Genomic DNA, 18,817 nt, shown 5'->3' on the forward strand with positions numbered 1-18,817 from the left:
GAGAGAAGGCATAATTTTTTCAGGAACACAGAGACAAAGATGAACAAAATGTTGTCTCTGGAGACAAGAGAAAAAGAAAAAGTTCAAGAGTGAAGTTGAAAAAAGATCATTAATCCTTACGCCTGTCAAAAAATTAGTAGAAAATATTTTGTTGACATTAAGAAGAATAAGAAATAAAAGTGTATCTTAGGTTTACTTTGTCTTTAGTTTAGCTGAAACATAGAAAGTATATAAATATCATGTATTCCAGGATCCTAATTTTACCTTTGCATTATTTTATACTGGTTGCTTTAAGGATCACAAGATATATTCTTAACTTTTCACAGGAAAGTTGGGTTAATGTTGAATTTATTCATGTAAAATGTAGATATCTTGCAAACTATGAGTTCATTTACTCACTTTTGCATCTTTTTGCTCAAGTCGTCAAAGGTATTACATCTACACACATTAGATGATACATTGTTATAATTTCTAATGCTCTTTATTCCCCGTCCCTCTCCAAGATCTGAATTTCCATCTGTTTTTATTTCTCTTTACCCTTAAGAACTTCCTTAATATTTATTTTTTCAAATTTTTAAATTTAAATTTAATCAATTAACATATAGTGTCATGTTAGTTTCAGAGGTAGAGTTCAGGGATTTATCAGTTTTATATAATACCCAGTACTCATTATATCACGTGCTCTCCTTAATGTCCATCACCCAGTTACCCCAACCCCTCACCCCTCTCCCCTCTAGCAACCCTCAGTTTGTTTCCTCTGATTAAGAGTCTCTTATGGGGGGCGCCTGGGTGGCTCAGTCATTGAGCGTCTGCCTTCGGCTCCGGGCGTGATCCCGGCGTTCCGGGATCGAGTCCCACGTCGGGCTCCTCCGCTGGGAGCCTGCTTCTTCCTCTCCCACTCCCCTGCTGTGTTCCCTCTCTCGCTGGCTGTCTCTGTGTCACATAAATAAATAAAATCTTTAAAAAAAAAAAAAGTCTCGGGGCGCCTGGGTGGCACAGCGGTTGGGCGTCTGCCTTCGGCTCAGGGCGTGATCCCGGCGTTACAGGATCGAGCCCCACGTCAGGCTCCTCCACTATGAGCCTGCTTCTTCCTCTCCCACTCCCCCTGCTTGTGTTCCCTCTCTCGCTGGCTGTCTCTAGCTCTGTCAAATAAATAAATAAATAAAAAATCTTTAAAAAAAAAAAATAAATAAAAATAAAAATAAAATAAAAAAAAAAAGTCTCTTATGGTTTGTCTCCCTCTCTGATTTTGTCTTTTATTTTTCCCTCCCTTCCCCTATGATCCTGCTTTGTTTTTTAATTTCCACATATAAGTGAGATCATATGATAATTGTGTTTTTCTGATTATCTTATTTTGCTTAGCATAATATCTTCTAGTTCCATCCACATCATTGTAAATGACAAGATTTCACATTTTTTGATGGCAGAGTAGTATTGCACTGTATATATATACACCACATCTTCTTTATCCATTCATCTGTCTATGGACATCTGGGCTCTTTCCATAGTTTGGCTATTGTGGACATTGCTGCTATAAACACTGGGTGCAGGTGCCCCTTCATATCACTACATTTGTATCTTTGGGGTAAATACCTAGTAGTGCGATTGCTGGGTCAGAGGGAAGCTCTATTTTCAACTTTTTGAGGAACCTCCATAATGATTTCCAGAGTGGCTACACCAGCTTGCATTCCCACCATCAGTGTAAGAGGGTTCCCCTTTCTCTGCATCCTTTCCAACATCTGTCATTTCCTTACTTGTCAATTTTAGCCTTTCTGACCGGTATGAGGTGGTATCTCATTGTGGTTTTGATTTGTATTTCCCTGATGCCAAGTTATATTCAGCACTTTTTCATGTGTCTGTTGGCCATTTGTATGTCTTCTTTGTAGAAATACCTGTTCATGTCTTCTGCCCATTTCTTGACTGGATTATTCATTCTTTGGGTATTGAGTTTGGTAAGTTCTTTATAGATATTGGATACTAGGCCTTTATCTGATAAGACATTTGCAAATATCTTCTCCAATTCTGTCAGTTGTGTTTTGGTTTTGTCAACTGTTTTCTTTGCTGTGCAAAAGCTTTTTATCTGGATGAAGTCCCAATAGTTTATTTTTGTCTTTGTTTCCTTGCCTTTGGAAACATGTCCAGTAAGAAGTTGCTGTGGCTGAGGTCACAGAGGTGGCTGCCTGTGTTCTTCTCTAGGATTTTCATAAATTCCTGTCTCACATTTAAGTCTTTCATCCATTTTGAGTCTATTTTTGTGTATGGTGTAAGGAAATGGTCCAGTTTCATTCTTCTACATGTGGCTGTCCAATTTTCCAACACCATTTGTTGAGGAGACTATCTTTTCTCCACTGGATATTCTTTCCTGCTTTGTCAAAGATTCATTGGCCACAGAGTTGAAGGTCCATTTCTGGATTCTCTATTCTGTTCCATTGATCTATGTGTCTGTTTTTGTGCCGGTACCATACTGTCTTTGATGATTACATCTTTGTAATAGAGCTTGAAATCCAGAATTGTGATGCCACCAGCTTTGGTTTTCTTTTTCAGCATTCCTCGGGCTGTTCAGGGTCTTTTCTGTTTCCATACAAATTTTAGGATTATTTGTTCCAGCTCTGTGAAAAAGTTGATGGTATTTTAATAGGGATTACATTGAATGTATAGATTGCTTAGGAAGCATAGACATTTTAACAATACTTGTTCTTCTAATCCATGAGCATGCAATGTTTTTCCATTTCTTTGTGTCTTCCTCAATTTCTTTCATGAGTGTTCTACAGTTTTCTGAGTACAGATCCTATGCCTCTTTGGTTAGGTTTATTCTTAGGTATCTTATGGTTTTGGGTGCAATTGTAAATGGGATCAACTTCTTCATTTCTCTTTCTTCTCTCTCATTGTTAGTGTATAGAAATGCAGCTGATTTCTGTGCACTGATTTTATGTCCTGCCACTTTGCTGAATTTCTGTATGAGTTTTACCACTTTTGGGGTGGAGTCTTTTGGGTTTTCCACATAAAGTATCATATTATCTGCAAAGAGTGAGAGTTTGACTTCTTGCCAATTCAGATGCCTTTTATTTCTTTTTGTTGTCTGATTGCTGAGGCTAGAACTTCTAGTACTATGTTGAACAACAGTGGTAAAAGTGGACATCCCTGCCATGTTCCTGACCTTAGGGGAAAAGCTCTCAGTTTTTCCCCCATTGAGAACAATATTCACTGTGGACTTTTCATAGATGGCTATTATGATATTGAGGTATGTTCCCTCTATCCCTATACTGTAAAGAGTTTTAATCAAGAAAGGATGCTGTACTTTGTCAAATGCTTTTTCTGCATCTAGTGAGAGGATCATATGGTTCTTGTCCTTTCTTTTATTTATGTAATATATCACATTGATTGATTTGCAGATGTTGAACCACCCTTGCAGCCCAGGAATAAATCCCACTTGGTTGTGGTGAATAATCCTTCTAATATACTGCTGGATTCTATTGGCTAGTATCTTGGTGAGAATTTGGTATGCATGCTCATCAGGGATATTGGTCTGTAATTCCCCTTTTTGGTGGGGTCTTTGGTTTGGGGATCAAGGTAATGCTGGCCTCAGAAAGAGTCTAGAAGTTTTCCTTCCATTTCTGTTTTTTGAAACAGCTTCAGAAGAATAGGCATTCATCTTTAAATGTTTGGTAGCATTCTCCTGGGAAGCCATCTGGCCCTGAGCTCTTGTTTGTTGGGAGATTTTTGGTTACTGCTTCAATTTCCTTGCTGGCTATGGGTCTGTTCAGGTTTTCTATTTCTTCCTGGTTCAGTTTTGGTAGTTTATAGGTCTCTAGGAATGCATCTATTTCTTCCAGATTGCCTAATTTGTTGGCATATAGTTGTTCATAATATGTTCAATTGTTTGTATTTCTTTGGTGTTGTTTTCATTCATTATTTTATTAATTTGGGTCCTTTCCTCTTTTCCTCTGGATAAATCTGGCCAGAGGTTTATCAATCATATTAATTCTTTCAAAGAACCAGCTCCTAGTTTCATTCATCTGTTCTATTGTTCTTTTGGTTTCTATTTCATTGATTTCTGCTCTAATCTTTATTAATTTTCTTCTCCTGTTGGATTTAGGCTTTATTTGCTGTTTTTTCTCCAGCTCCTTTAGATGTAAGGTTAGGCTGTGTATTTGAGAACTTTCTTGTTTCTTGAGAAAGGCTTCTATTAGTATATACTTCCCTCTTAGGACTGCCTTCTCTGCATCCCAAAGGTCTTGAACAGTTCTGTTTTCATTTTCATTTGTTTCCATGAATCTTTTAAATTCTTCTTTAATTTCCTGGTTGACCCATTCATTCTTCGGTAAGATGCTCTTTAACCTCCATGTATTTGAGTTCTTTCCAAATTCCCTCTTGTGATTTAGTTCAAGTTTCAAAGCATTGTGATCTGAAAATATGCAGGGAATGATCCCAATTTTTGGTACCGGTTGAGACCTAATTTGTGACCCAGGATGTGATCTGCTCTGGAGAATGTTCCATGTGCACTGGAGAAGAATGAGTATTCTGCTTCTTTACGATGGAATGCTCTGAATATATCTGTGAGGTCCATCTGGTCCAGTGTGTTATTCAAAACCCTTGCTTTCTTGCTGATCTTCTGCTTAGATGATCTGTCCATTGCAGTGAGTGGGGAGTTAAAGTCCCCTATTATTATTGTATTATTATCGATGTGTTTTTTTAATTGTTATTAATTAGTTTATATAATTGGCTGCTCCCATGTTAGGGACATAAATATTTACAATTGTTAGATCTTCTTGTTGGACAGACCCTTTAATTATGACATAGTGTCTTTTCCTCATCTCTAAATTCAGTCTTTGGTTTAAAATCTAATTTGTCTGATAAAAGGATTGCCACCCCAGCTTTCTTTTGTTGTCCATTGGCATGATAAATAGTTCTCCATCCCCTCATTTTCAATCTGGAGGTGTCTTTGGGTCTAAAATGAGTCTTTTGCAGACAGCGTATCAATGGGTCTTGCTTTTTTATCCAATCTGATACTCTGTGTCTTTTGATTGGGACATTTAGACTGCTTACATTCAGAGTAATTACCGAAAGATATGAATTTAGTGCCATTTTATTAACTAAAGTCACTGTTACTTTATATTGTCTCTGTTCCTTTCTGGTCTATGTTACTTTAGGGCTCTCTCTTCACTTAAAGGAACCCCTTTAATATTTCTTGCAGGGCTGGTGTAGTGATCACAAATTCTTTAATTTCTCTATCTCTCCTTCTATTTTGAATGACAGCCTTGCTGGATAAAGTATTCTCAGCTGTGTATTTTTCTCAGTTAGCACCCTGAATATATCATGCCAGTCTTTTCTGGACTGCCAAGTCTCTGTGGATAGGTCTGCTGCCATTCTAATGTTTCCACTCTTCTAGGTTATGGACCTCTTGTCCTGAGCTGCTTTCAGGATTTTCTCTTTGTCTCTGAGATTTGCAAGCTTCACTATTGTATGTCAAGGTATTAACCTATTTTTATTGATATTAAGGGGCGGGGGGTTCTCTGTGCCTCCTGGACTTGAATGTCTATTTCCTTTCCCAGATTAGGGAATATCTCAGCTATAATTTGCTCCAATACACCTTCTGCCCCTCTTGTTCTTTCCTCTTGCCTGGGATCCCAATTATTCTAATATTCTTTCGCTTTATGGTATCACTTATCTCTCCAATTCTCCTCTCGTGATCTAGTAGTCATTTTGTCTTCTATATCATTAATTTTCTCTTTTGCCTCATTTATCCTAGCAGTTAGAGCCTCCCCTTTTTATTACATCTCATTAATAGCCTTTTTAATTTCAACTTTATTAGGTTTTAGTTCTTTTATTTCTCCAGAAAGGGATTCACTAGTGTCTTCCATGCATTTTTCAAGCCCAGCTAGTATTTATAATCATTACTCTGAAATCTAGTTCTGACATCTTACTTATGTCCATACTGATTAGGTACCTGACAGTCAGTACTACCTCTTGTTCTCTTTTTTGAGGTGAGTTTTTCCGTATTGTGGTTCTTGAAGAAAGTGGTTGCTTTTCTATTTGTAGGATTGTGGCAATTCTTTTCTTAGGCCTCCACGTGAGTTTTCAGGTGTTCAGAATTTGATAACTATCTGTGTGTTCCGATTTGATAACCATCTAGCTGAATTTCTGGGACCAGACAAAACTAAGGTCTCCTACTCCTCCACCATCTTGGACTATTCCTTCCTTAATATTTCTTTTTTTTTTTTTAAGATTTTATTTATTTATTCGACAGAGATAGAGATAGCCAGTGAGAGAGGGAACACAAGCAGAGGGAGTGGGAGAGGAAGAAGCAGCTTATAGCGGAGGAGCCTGATGTGGGGCTCGATCCCATAATGCCGGGATCACAGCCTGAGCCGAAGACAGACGCTCAACCGCTGTGCCACCCAGGCGCCCCCCTTCCTTAATATTTCTTGTAGAGCATGCCCACTGTCAACATATCCTTTTAGTTTTCTCTAACTGAAGATGTATTTTATTTCACCTTTATTCTTGTAAGATCACTTTCACTGGATGTAGAAATTCTGAGTTGATATGATTTTGTTCCCCTCTCCCCTCCAGTACTTTAAAGATGATGTTCCACTGTCTTCTGGTCTCTGTTGTTTTTATGATGAGAAGTTGATAATCATTCAAATCATAGTTCCCTTGTATGCAATGCATCATTTTTTTCTGACAGCTTTCAAAATATTTTTGCTTTTCTGAAATTGATGATAATGTACCTAGGTGTGTGTAATGCAACTCTGATGGTAACTAGCCAGACTTAGGTCAAATTTCACAAGTTAAGGGCACAATCTTCCCCTCACTTCAGAAATTAGCTACAATTACAAGTTTCCTAGCCACCAATGCTTCTGAATAACTAGCTATAAATTCAAGGTTCCCACTACCCCCTAAAATTCTATAATTCACTAGAATGACTCATAGAACTCAGGAAAGCACTATATAATTGTAGTTTTATTATAAAGGATATAAATCAGGACTAACCAGGTGAAGAGACCCAAAGAGTAAGTTCTCAGAGGATCCCCAAAGCAAAGTTTTTGTGTCCTCTGAATACCTCACCTTGCAGGTACACTATTTCTAATTACCAATCAGGGAATCTCACCTTAGTCCCCAGAGTTTTTACTGGAGTTTCATTACATAAGCATGAGTGATTGTATCATTGGCCACATGATTGAATTCAATTTCCAATCTACCCTGCCCTCTCCAGATGCTGGGCTCACATCACCTAACTCAAAGTCCCAACTCCATAAATTACATGGTTAGTCATTCTAGTGTGGCCAGCCCCCATTCTGAGTTATCTCATTAGTTTAAACTCAGGTATGGTCCCAGGCTCCCATCATAAATAACGAAGATATTCCTGTCATTCCAAGAAATTCCAAAGATTTAGAGCTTATCTCCTAGGAACTAGGGACAAAGGCCAGTCAATTCTTTAGAACAGTGTAGTTTTCTTTGTATTTATCCTATTTGGGTTGGTTGTGCTTCTTGAATGTGTAAATTTATATTTTTCACCAAATTTGGAAAATATTCAGCCATGTTTTCCTTAGATACTGTTTCTGCCCATTCTTCCTCTCTCTCATCTTATTCTGGGACTCTATTTACATATATCTTGGATTTTTTTTTTTTTTGATTTTACTTATTTATTTATCAGAGAGAGAGAGAGTAAGAGAACAAGCAGGGGGAGCAGCAGGCAGAGGGAGAAGCAGGCTCCCCGCTGAGCAAGGAACTGCTCATGGGACTCAATCATGACCTCAGCTGAAGGCAGACGCTTTACTGACTGAGCCACCCAGGCGCCCTATCTTAGACTTTTTGATATGGTCCTTGAGGTCTTCTTTATTTTCATTTCAACATTCTTTGTGTCCTTAAGATTAGATTCAGGTTCTCTTGACTTATCTTCAAGATTGATGACTCTATTTTGTCATCTGCATTCTGCTGTTAAGTTCATCTGGTGAATTTTTATTTTATTTTTAGTTCTGGAATTTCCCTTTGTTTCTTTTTTATAGTTCTATTTCTCTGCTACATTTCATGTTTTTAATTCATGATGCATATATTTTCTTTTACGTCCTTGAATACATAGATAATAATCACTTTCAGTCTTTGTCTGCTAATTCCAACATCGGGGCATTTCTGAGTTGATCTCTGTTGATTGTTTTTTCTCTCAAAAATGAGTTACATTTTCATACTTTCAATACCTAAAGAATGTTAGGGGTTTTTTGTTTGGTTTGGTTTGGTTTGGTTTGCATGCAACTGAACTGACTGGGCTCAAATATCAGGTTAGTTCTTTCAGACAGGGCTTGACTTCCTGAAGTTTGTCCCATTCAGGCACTGTTAAGGAGTCAATAAAAGATTTATAAAAAGAATTTAAAAGACTGCCTTCTCTGGCTCCCTCTTTCCTTTGATTTCCCTTTTACTTTCTAGCAATAGTACTTATCCCAAACTCTGTTCTTTACTCTTCAAGCCAGAAAAACTTGAAGCCAAAAAACATGTTTTGTATGATTTTTTTGCCAACTTGCAGGGAGCAAATTGAGGCTCGCCCTTATGCCAGAAACTGTGACAATATAATTCTGAGTACCTCTCTTCTTACAAATGTCAACTGCCCTCTAGAATCTGCTTACTTTCATCATTCTCCAATGCCAATGTCTTCAGGTTATTTGTTCTTTATCTTTCACTTAGAGTTTATCTTTGTTATATTTAGGAGGATCAGTCTGACAAGAACAACTCAAGCCAGCATTCCTCTATGGCCCCTACTTTAGACTTTAAAGAGTCACTAAAGAGTGACTTTAAAATGGAATAAATTCTAAAGACATTTTATTCATATTAAAGCATTTTAAAATTCTTACTTTTTTTTTTTTTTTTAAGTAGGCTCCTTGCCCAACATGGGGCTTGAACTCACAACCTCAGGATCAAGAAGAGTTAGTTGCATGCTCTACTGACTGAACCAACAAAATGTCCCCAAAGCATTTTAAAATTCTATCCATGCTGTTCTCATGGACTGTGCAATTAATGCTCCATCCATATCACTAGAAATTCTAAATTAATATGGGCTCCATTGAAAATAATACCAAGATAAAAGCAAATATCTGAACTATTTGCAATTAATTTCCTCATAAACATATGTCCTTATACCATAAAATCTTTAAGCAATGAAAAGATTAAAGTGCTTAATTTTTAAAGGAAAAAATGTTGTATGTAAAAATATTCATAATAATGTAAACATAAGCAGATGTTTTAAAAGCAAAGATCTGGATTAGTAGTAACCTTTTAAACTTCTACATGTACTTAAAAGTTAGCGATGATTTCTAGGTTTTGAAGAAAAATTTAGGCTTTACATTTCTTCCCAATAAGGACAATGTTCTTTGAGCTTTAAGAATAACTGTCGCATGTAAGTTCGAGCCCCACACTGGATGTAGAGATTACTTAAAAATAAAAATAAATCTTAAAAAAAAAAAAAAAAGAATTACTGTTACAGGTTGGCTTCTCCAGGAAGCAGGTTCTGTGATAGCATTTTGGGGGCAGGGTGTTTGTTAGGGAGTGCTTTTAGGATCAACACCTGTAGGCTGATGGGAAAGGAAACAGGATTGAGCAAAGGGAGAAGGTGGGGTGTAATGCATTTCCAATGACGTTCTCAGTGAACTCCAGGGGAAGTGCTGAAGCTGAAATCAGGCCCATCAGAGTTAACCATGTTGAGTAAAATTGGTCAGCCTTTTTATCCTCTCCTCTGTTAGTCACTGGAAGAACATGCCTGGATGGATACCACTTGGGCAAAATGGCTTTTGCAGCTGAGACAATCCTTGAAGGAGCCTACAGCCACAGGCCATTTGTGGACATCATTGTCAGCAGGTAAGGCAACATGTTGTTCCTTGAAGGGCTCCTGGTGCTACATCTCCACATTTATCACAATTATGAAATTTCATTTCTACTGGAAAATTCAACTCAGTGCTAGGTTCAGTATGAAACAAGTAAATGTATGCCTATATTTAAGGAAAATCAGAAATTTGGATTATCTACCAACATGATGGGTATAGAATTCTGGGCAGTAAAGGGCTCATTTATGAAATGTAGTTGAAACATAATTATTTTAACTAAAAACAAGACACATGATAAGAAGTAGATGGGATTATCTGGCAAAGTGTCTAAGAAAGTACAAATACTGTATAAGAATAAAATAATCTTTAGGAGTCACACTTTGCTGCTAAATCTCTTTAGAATTCTAAGAGTTGAAAATAGAGAGCATCAACCAGTACTCTAGGATGTGAAGCTTCTGTACTCTGAGGGTTACAATTCCCTTTGTGCACACTCTGCATAGGTCCACAGTACAGAAGCAAGAGAAGGCTGTACACCAGTAGCCAGAGAGAGAAGGAAGAAGAATGCAAAATACTAAAGAACAAGATCCAGAACAGAAAAAGATGCCAGGCATAAAGAAAAACTCCTCTACAAAGTCAAAAGGCAAACTAACATAACATGAATACAACCTTTATTCGGGTTAGATTGGGTCATCTGGCACTCCGGCCGACCCAGACAAGGTACACATTCAGTGGCCAGTATTGCAGGTCTTCTGACAGGAAATGCCAAAGGGAGGGAGTGCTTTCTTAATAAACAACACACCTCAATAAACAACCTTCTTAGCCCATCATCATTCCTCTTAATATTCTCTAACACAGTAGCTATTCCCAGATACACTAATTCTTCTCCCCTCTGAGCTCCCTGCCCCCCAAAACCTCTCTGACAGCTTCCTCATATGCCTTTCTTCCCACCTTCTCTCTTTCTTTCTTCTGCAGCTTTTTATTATGTAGCTTCACATAGCTTTTCTGGTTTCATTTGTTTTACCTAGTGTATTTGTTTAGACCCACACTTGAATTTAGGAGACCAAATGATAGCCCCAAGGGACCAAAAAAAAAAAAAAAAAATTCTTTCTCTTACATGTAGGTGGATGTTCAAGAAGAGAGAGACCACGAATGTTCACAAATCAGTAATTAGGACTACCCCATACAATTAATTTTATCTCTATTATGCTAATAAGAAGAGTGCACTGTATTTTGGAGTTTCCCTATTAGATGAGGCAGATTTTGTTAGGGATGATTGGGATCTAGATCCATTTGTGAATTCTGAAATAATAGATACAGAGAAGCTTTCTGGAACTGTTTTATAGACTACAACTATTGAGTTCCTCTAAACTCTGCTGGGTGGAGATAGAGAACAACTTGATGCTTAGTCCTTTTTAAATTAGAGGAAATATGTTTTAAAACCCATATCTTATGTTAATTTTTAGCTAGAATCCCTGAGTAACATAGCACATTCAACCCCCTACATCTAGTTGTTTGGCAGAGTTACCATTTAAAAGACCTAAAGTGGATTGGACATCATCAAGAACACAACCAGTAAAAAATAAAGCATGGCTAATTAGGAATTACTATGGGCCAGGCAACACCATGGTGAATTTAAGGGTAGAAAAGCCAAAGGACAGTTTTGGGTTCAGGGGTTTAGATGTTTACCATAATGATGGACCAGCTTCCTGAAGGGGACAATTACAGAAAGAATGAATGCTGGTGTAAGAGACACTGAGAGAGCAGTTGGAAAAGGGAATTAGATTATTTTCTTTTCTAATCACTGTGATTCTAAACAATCCAGATTCACATTACAATCTAGACAGGCAATATAACTCTTCACAGTAAATATGTATAGGTTTCTATAAGTTTCTATAAGTATATGTTACAAAAACTAGGAATATAACTGTGACAATATCAATACATTTGATAATTTTTAATAAAGGAAAATCACCACACTCTTCATTCCACAAGTATTTGATGAGCACTTCTTGTCAGGTACTGAGCTAGGTTTTAGAGTTGCAGTGATAAACAAGTAGACAAGGCCCTAGAGGAGGAAGACAGACAACAAACAAGTAAACAAATATATAAATAAAAGGGATTGTTGCAAATAGCAGCAAGTGTTATAAAGATAATAAAACAGAAAGTGCTGAAAGGTGGGTGCTATCTTGGACATGGTGATTACAGAAGATAATCTCTGAAAAGATGACATTTTATGCTGGGATTAAAATGATAAGAGTTGGCCAAGAAGATAAGAAGAGCTGGCTGTGTTAGAACATGCCAAACAGAGGGAACAGCTAGCAAAATGGCCTTAATTTGGGTACATGTTGAGTGTGTTCAAGAGAGTATCATAAACAAATTGTTAGGGGCCAAGTTATGTGGGACCTCAAAACTTTGAATTTTACTCTCATTGCAATGGGCAGATACTGGTGAATTTTAAACTAGAAAAGAAAATGATCTGATTTACATTTTCAAAGGCTCCCATAGAGCTTTGTGGAGCATGAACCAAAGGGGTCAAGGGTAAAAGCAGGGTTATCAATTAGGAGGCTTTTACTATAGTTCAAGAAGGTAAATAAGGGTAAGAGTGAAGGTGGTGAGAGGTTACTGAAATTGGGAAATATTTAGGAGGTTTGGTCAAACAGATTCACTGATGGATTGGATATAAGAAGCCAGGAAGAGTGGAAACAAGATTGACTGAGGTTTTTTGGATTTATCAGTTATGTGAATGATGATGCTAATAATCAAGATGGGGTGACTGAATAAAGGTGATGTTACAGAAGTGGTGGGAAGGGGGTACAAAAACCCCCTATATTTACATGGTTGGGCTTTGCAGAAAGATCCTTGAATGCCCTTAAATGGAATGAAAATTTTGTGGGTACGTTCACACGGACTTTAAGTGGGAATATGCAAAAGTTTTGTTATACTCTTAAGAAAATGTGAAAAGTTAACGTTGGAAATCAAAGTTAATCAAATCAAAAATATCTTGCCTTCTGGCTTTTCTTTTTCTTTTTCCTTTCCTTTTGTGTTTACAATTTTGTGAAAGCAGAGAAGAAAGATAAAGTTGTTATTAGAGAATTTAAAATATTTGTAAAGAAAAGGACACATTTTGAGAGTTGGTCTTTTTAATTTTACTTCATTGAGAATATAAATATATACAGGGTAGATCTAAAAATACTTCTGAATTCCTTTTTAATTTCCTTGTTATATTCAAGATGCTTTGGCATTCCTTGGTATAGGCTATGCTGTGGCCTTCCTGGTCTCCCCTTAAACAGACATCTTCTTTGCCATGTCCAAGGGACATTTTTACCTCAAGTTTTTTGAGCTCTTCCACCGAGGTATAACTAAGAATATCTCTTGTAATCCTTTCTGTACATAGGCATTACATTAGTTAGGGTTAAATCAGGAAAACAGAACACTATGAATAGTATGGAATAAGGGACTTATTACAGGCATTAGAATTAACATAATTGGGGCACCTGGGTTGCTCAGTTGGTTAAGCCTTCAGCTCAGGTCATGATCTTAGGGTCCTGGGATCAAGCCCTGTATTGGGCTCCCTGATCAGCAGGAAGCCTGCTTCTCCCTCTCCCTCTGCCTGCTGCTCCCCCTGCTTGTGCTCGCTCTCTCTCTGTCAAATAGATAAATAAAATCTTAAAAAAAAAAAAGAAGAAAGAAATAACACAATTGTGAGAGAGGCTGTGGAAAGAAAGATCTGAATGTGAATAGTGGAGGATTAGAGAAAAATCACTTACAATGGACCACAGAAGGTGTGAAAAACTCTGTGGAAGGCTGTTGCCTTTGTGTCTGGTGAGGGGCCTGAAGTCATCGTAAATCAGCAGGTTAGAGGTCAAGAAGAGAAGCTGGACAGACAGTAGGGGAAAGCAAGAACATGTTTTTCTTCCACATGCACAAACTGGAACCTATGCTGGTCACTCATTATGTCAAATTTCAAGGAAGCAGGCCTTGGACCTGCAGAAAAAGTTGCTGCCTTTGATCGTCTTGCTATACATGCTACAGGCTCAGGAAACAGAAAAGCTAAAGGAGGAGATCTTGTGGGAGCTAGACAAGCTGTGGGCCTGGGTGCTAACCCGTGTGAACAAGGTGAGCCAGAACATCAGTAACCACACTCACACACACACACACACACACACACACACACACACACACAGAGGCTCATGCATGTGCAAGTACACAAGCATGTAATGAGCAATGCTGCCTGAGGCCCTGAATCGACCCTCTGAGCATAATGGCTGCTGTTTCTCCCTTCCAAATCTCATGCAAATTTCTCTAACGGCCAACTCGAAACTGAAACTACTAACAGGAAAGAAATTCTAGAAACCATAGTTACAGCTGAATTGACACAGTATGAAATTTCCAGTCAGGCTGTTCACCAAAATACCATGGGAAAGAAGACAGTGATTCACCTCAACCCAAAATCATGGCCTTAATTAAAAAGACATGAAGTGAGGTTGGATGTATTAAAGACTTACAAAATGTGATGGGACAAAATAATTCAATGAACTCAACTTTCTGGTTCCAACCACCCTACAATGTCATCTGAGATTCTCAGACATTATGACTAGCGCTTGCAAAACAGTTTTTATAAACTTGGGCTACTGTTGTTAGTAAAATGTTGGCCTGGGTGGATCGTAGCTTTGACTCAGTCATAAATCCTATGTGCCTATGTAAATAAAATGGGTCAAGAATATTCTATTTTATGTCCTCTCTAATTCTGCTATAGCTATTGCCTTTTATATCTAGCTTCACAGTAATGTTTCATAAATAGTAATCTTTGCTTTCTTGTTGCAACACTTTAATATCTTAGAGGAAGTAATATGAAATTGATGTACTTGTTTTCTTTCCCCTTCGAGCCATAATTTCCATACATGACAGATCTCATCTTCTTTTAACAAAATGTGTTTGGGGAGCCTGGGTGGCTCAGTCGGTTAAGCATCTGCCTTCAACTCACGTTATAATCTCAGGGTCCTTAGATCAAGTCCCACATCAGGCTCCCTGCTCAGCAGGAAGTCGGCTTCTCCCTCTGGCCCTCCCCCTGCTCATGTGCTAGCACGTGTGTGCATGCATGTGCTAGCATGTGTGTGCATGCGTGTTCTCTCCCTCTCTCTCAAAAATAAATAAATTTTTAAAAATGTGTTTGAGTGACTGGGTGGCTCAGTTGTTTAAGCATCTGCCTTCGGCTCAGATCATGATCTTGGGGTCCTTGGATTGAGGCCCACATCGGGCTCTCTGCTCACTGGGGAGTCTTCCTCACCCTCACACTCTCCCTCTCATAAATAAATAAATAAATAAATAAATAAATAAATAAATAAATAAATAAAATCTTTAAAAAATATATTTATCAGTCATAAGACATCATTTTTCTTTGATAAAAAAAATAAAGTACCTTTCATCTATGAGAGAATTTTCTGTCAGAAGTCTTACATGGCAAAACAAATGACAATATTAACATTTTTATCTAAGATGACTTTTCATATGAAAGATGATTTCCTTAATGAAGAGATGCAATCACTTCTAACTGTCGGAGACACAATTTACACAGTAGGCAAAGAGAAGTCCAAATTTGAAATTAATGGCATATGAGAGAACAGTTCTCACAGTCCAAGATCAGCTCATAGAGGTTTATTTGAAGGATTATTAATTCTTTTACATTTCAGAAGGGTAAAAATGATAAAAGAGGTGGGAAATACCATTCCCAAATAAATAGCAGTTATTATAATAGAAAAGTTATAAAGAGAAAAAATTCATATTAACACAGTCTTCAGTTCCATAGCTAAATTATTAATGAATTGAGAAATGACAGAAGTTCATTCAGAGAAGAATCTAAAATAATGTATTCATGTTTTAGTCAAATTCAATTCTAGCCCCAAATTTCATATTTCCCAAAAAAGGAATATCTTGGGACATTGACAAGTTATAGCTGACACATCGAGATGAAGTAGAAGCTTCATACTAAAGTAAGGTGCCAGACCCAAATTCAGATTTTTTGTTATTATTTTTAATTCCAGTATAATTAACATTCAGTGTTATATTCGTTTTTTTTTTTTTTAAGATTTTATTTATTTATGTGACAGAGAAACAGCCAAGGAGAGAGGGAACACAAGCAGGGGGAGTGGGAGAGTTCAGGCTCCCAGCAGAGGAGCCCGATGTGGGACTCGATCCCACAACGGCAGGATCACACCCTGAGCCGAAGGCAGACGCTTAATGACTGCGCTACCCAGGCGCCCCCAGTGTTATATTAGTTTTACGTGCACAGTACAGTGAACAAATTCAGATTTTAAGGGAAATGATAACAAAACTCTTGGACCTCTCAGGTCCTCCATCCCCAAAGGGTAGGGAATAGGGGATGCCTGTTCCCTCTCTTCACTTTCATTTGGATATACAGGGGCCTCCAAGAAACCTACTGAGAAAGCACACTGTCTTATACCTGCAGTGCTGAGACTTAATGACTAGTCTGATTCCTGTCCAGAGAAATCAAGAAGTCAAGAGACCAGCTTACCAATTGCTGTCGTGCTAAAGAAGAAGAGTTTCTATTGTTTGAAGATTGGCCTGCACTCTCAAATTTGCCCAGCTAAAGTCTACATGAGGGTTTCCTATAGCTGGAGGTGGGTCATATATGAAGAAGAGCTCACCTTGGATTCAGTTCAATAGAGCTACTGAAAGGGATCAAGGGGTCCATCTACAAGGATAGGATCTAAGTGAATCCCATATGTCTCGAGGTAGCAAGGGTGGAAAGATCAAGGCAGCATTCAAACACAGATTTATCTTTTAGGGAACCAGAGGTGAGAGACCCCAATGGTGGGACTCTTTCAAGTACCCACAAAAGCATCCATGAAAGAGTTAGCCCTAAATATCTGCCAATCCCAGGAACTCAAATCTAGCCCACCAAAGTCAAGTTCAAGTAAAAATATTCTTATCATCTTTTTCTTCCTGCTTCTCATGCTCCAAATCTAGAATGGCCTGAAGCCAAGGTTAGCAAAATGGCACCTAAAATCAGCACAACCTGAAAGAAGGGGGAAAAGATGTAACTTTCAGTTAAATGCAGTTATTATACAAGAACCAACACTCTAGTTTCCGAATCCAGACTTTTTGGGGCCTTAAAATGTTAAGGAATGATTATTATCTAAAAGTGAATAGAAAACCTTGGGGCAGGGGGCGTCTGGGTGGCTCAGTTGGTTAAGCCTTCGACTCTTAGTTTTAGCTCAGGTCATGATCTCAGGGTTTTGATATCAAGCCCTGCATAGGGTTCCCTGCTTAGTGGGAGTCCGCTTCCCCTCTCTCTCTCCCTATGTCCCTCCCCTGGCTCGTGCGTACTCTCTCTCTCTCTCTCTCAAATAAATACATCTTTAAAAAGAAAAGAAAAGAAAACCTTGGAACTCTAATTCAATAGTGGGGGGAAACACCCATCATTGGGAAGATTTAAAGAGATAATGGAAAGCAAAATAATGTGTTTTATTAGGTCTTACGCTTAAGGCTTGTTCACTGTAAAAGTAATTTAAAAAAATCACTTACACACAAGCCTTATACCAATTCCATCCTATAAGGCTCCTGAGTAAACAACTTATTCTTTACTTGCCCTAGATAGAGACTTATCCTTTCCATTGTTCAATTACTGCCACCTCATTTTGACTCATAGAAACTTTCTTAGCATTCTGGTAGGTCAGGGGAGACAATTTATAATTGTCAAACTTTGTGGGGTTTTTTTTCCACTTAGTTTTGTTACATACTGGGGTTTGAGCCTACTTTTTCTTATTAATAATTATATAAAAGCATTACATAAAATCAGAAGTTCCATATTACCTTTTGGTAGCTTCATTTTTTTTCTCTCCTCTCTGTTAGCATTCAGTTTGGTCAACAAAAATGGGAGAATATCCCATAACTGTAATTGCTCACTAATAGTCATTTCCAGATCAAATAAAACATGTACTTGGAAAAGGACCTAATGAGTGTAATTTTAATGAAATACTAACAACAGAAATAAAGCTCTAGTAGGTTGGGGGCGCCTGGGTGGCAGAGCGGTTAAGCGTCTGCCTTCGGCTCAGGGCGTGATCCTGGAGTTATGGGATCGAGCCCCACATCAGGCTCCTCCGCTATGAGCCTGCTTCTTCCTCTCCCACTCCCCCTGCTTGTGTTCCCTCTCTCGCTGGCTGTCTCTATCTCTGTCGAATAAATAAATAAAATCTTTAAAAAAAAAAAAAGAAAGCTCTAGTAGGTTGAAGAGTCAAAGGGAGATAGGGAAACAGATACCAGAAATGAATACCAAAATTTCTGGGAGCTCTACAGTAACTAAATGAGAAATTTAGTGCTGTTGGAAGAGTTAGACTGAATGAATAAATGAATTCAAAGTCCAACCAAAATTATTACAAATCCAATTTTTAAAAATTAACTCTTTTAAGTATATACGGCCCCAAGGAAAGATTCAAAACACTTTACATTCTTTATGTTCTCTACAACTCTTGAACAAAATAAGTTCTTAATAAACTACACTTCTGTTCACACAACCATGTCCTCTAGTCAGTTATGTGTTCTTCACCTTCTTAGAGTATAACCTCTGCCATGTGTCCTATGCAGGCTACCTAATGGGTGCAATGTACACGAATGCTTTTCCATTCTAAAGCTGTGGCTTATCATGTGTGGAGTGATAGTCTAACACACATGCATAGTGTGACAGCACTCCAGCCGGTCTTAAGGGTTAGCTTGCTTCAGTTAACACACTCCTTGCCTACCTACTTAAAGCCCTTGATCTGTAGCGGAAATAATTTGCCTTCTTTGAGATGTGCAGACCACTGGCCTTGGGCAATAAGGGACCAAAACTTTCCCAGGCCACAGAAGCCAGCAAGTCTGTTTGAACCCGTCTTGGCTTTGTGATTAGCCCAGCAATCTTTTAGCAAAATGTTTTTCTTTTTAAGGCCACACAAATGACTTTACTGACCTCTGCACATCTATAGAGCTTATCCTCCTTTGCAGAAAGAACA

The 18,817-nt window shown here is 38.0% G+C and overlaps 1 protein-coding gene across 1 annotated transcript in view; it reads right to left on the reverse strand.

The window, feature by feature from the left end:
• The window catches only part of LOC113259704 (uncharacterized), a 36,984-nt gene that overhangs the window by 12,976 nt on the left and 5,191 nt on the right, over nt 1-18,817 (reverse strand). The window lies entirely within an intron of this gene.

Source organism: Ursus arctos, unplaced genomic scaffold (genome assembly GCF_023065955.2).
Source record: "Ursus arctos isolate Adak ecotype North America unplaced genomic scaffold, UrsArc2.0 scaffold_3, whole genome shotgun sequence".
Classification (NCBI taxonomy): Eukaryota; Metazoa; Chordata; class Mammalia; order Carnivora; family Ursidae; genus Ursus; species Ursus arctos.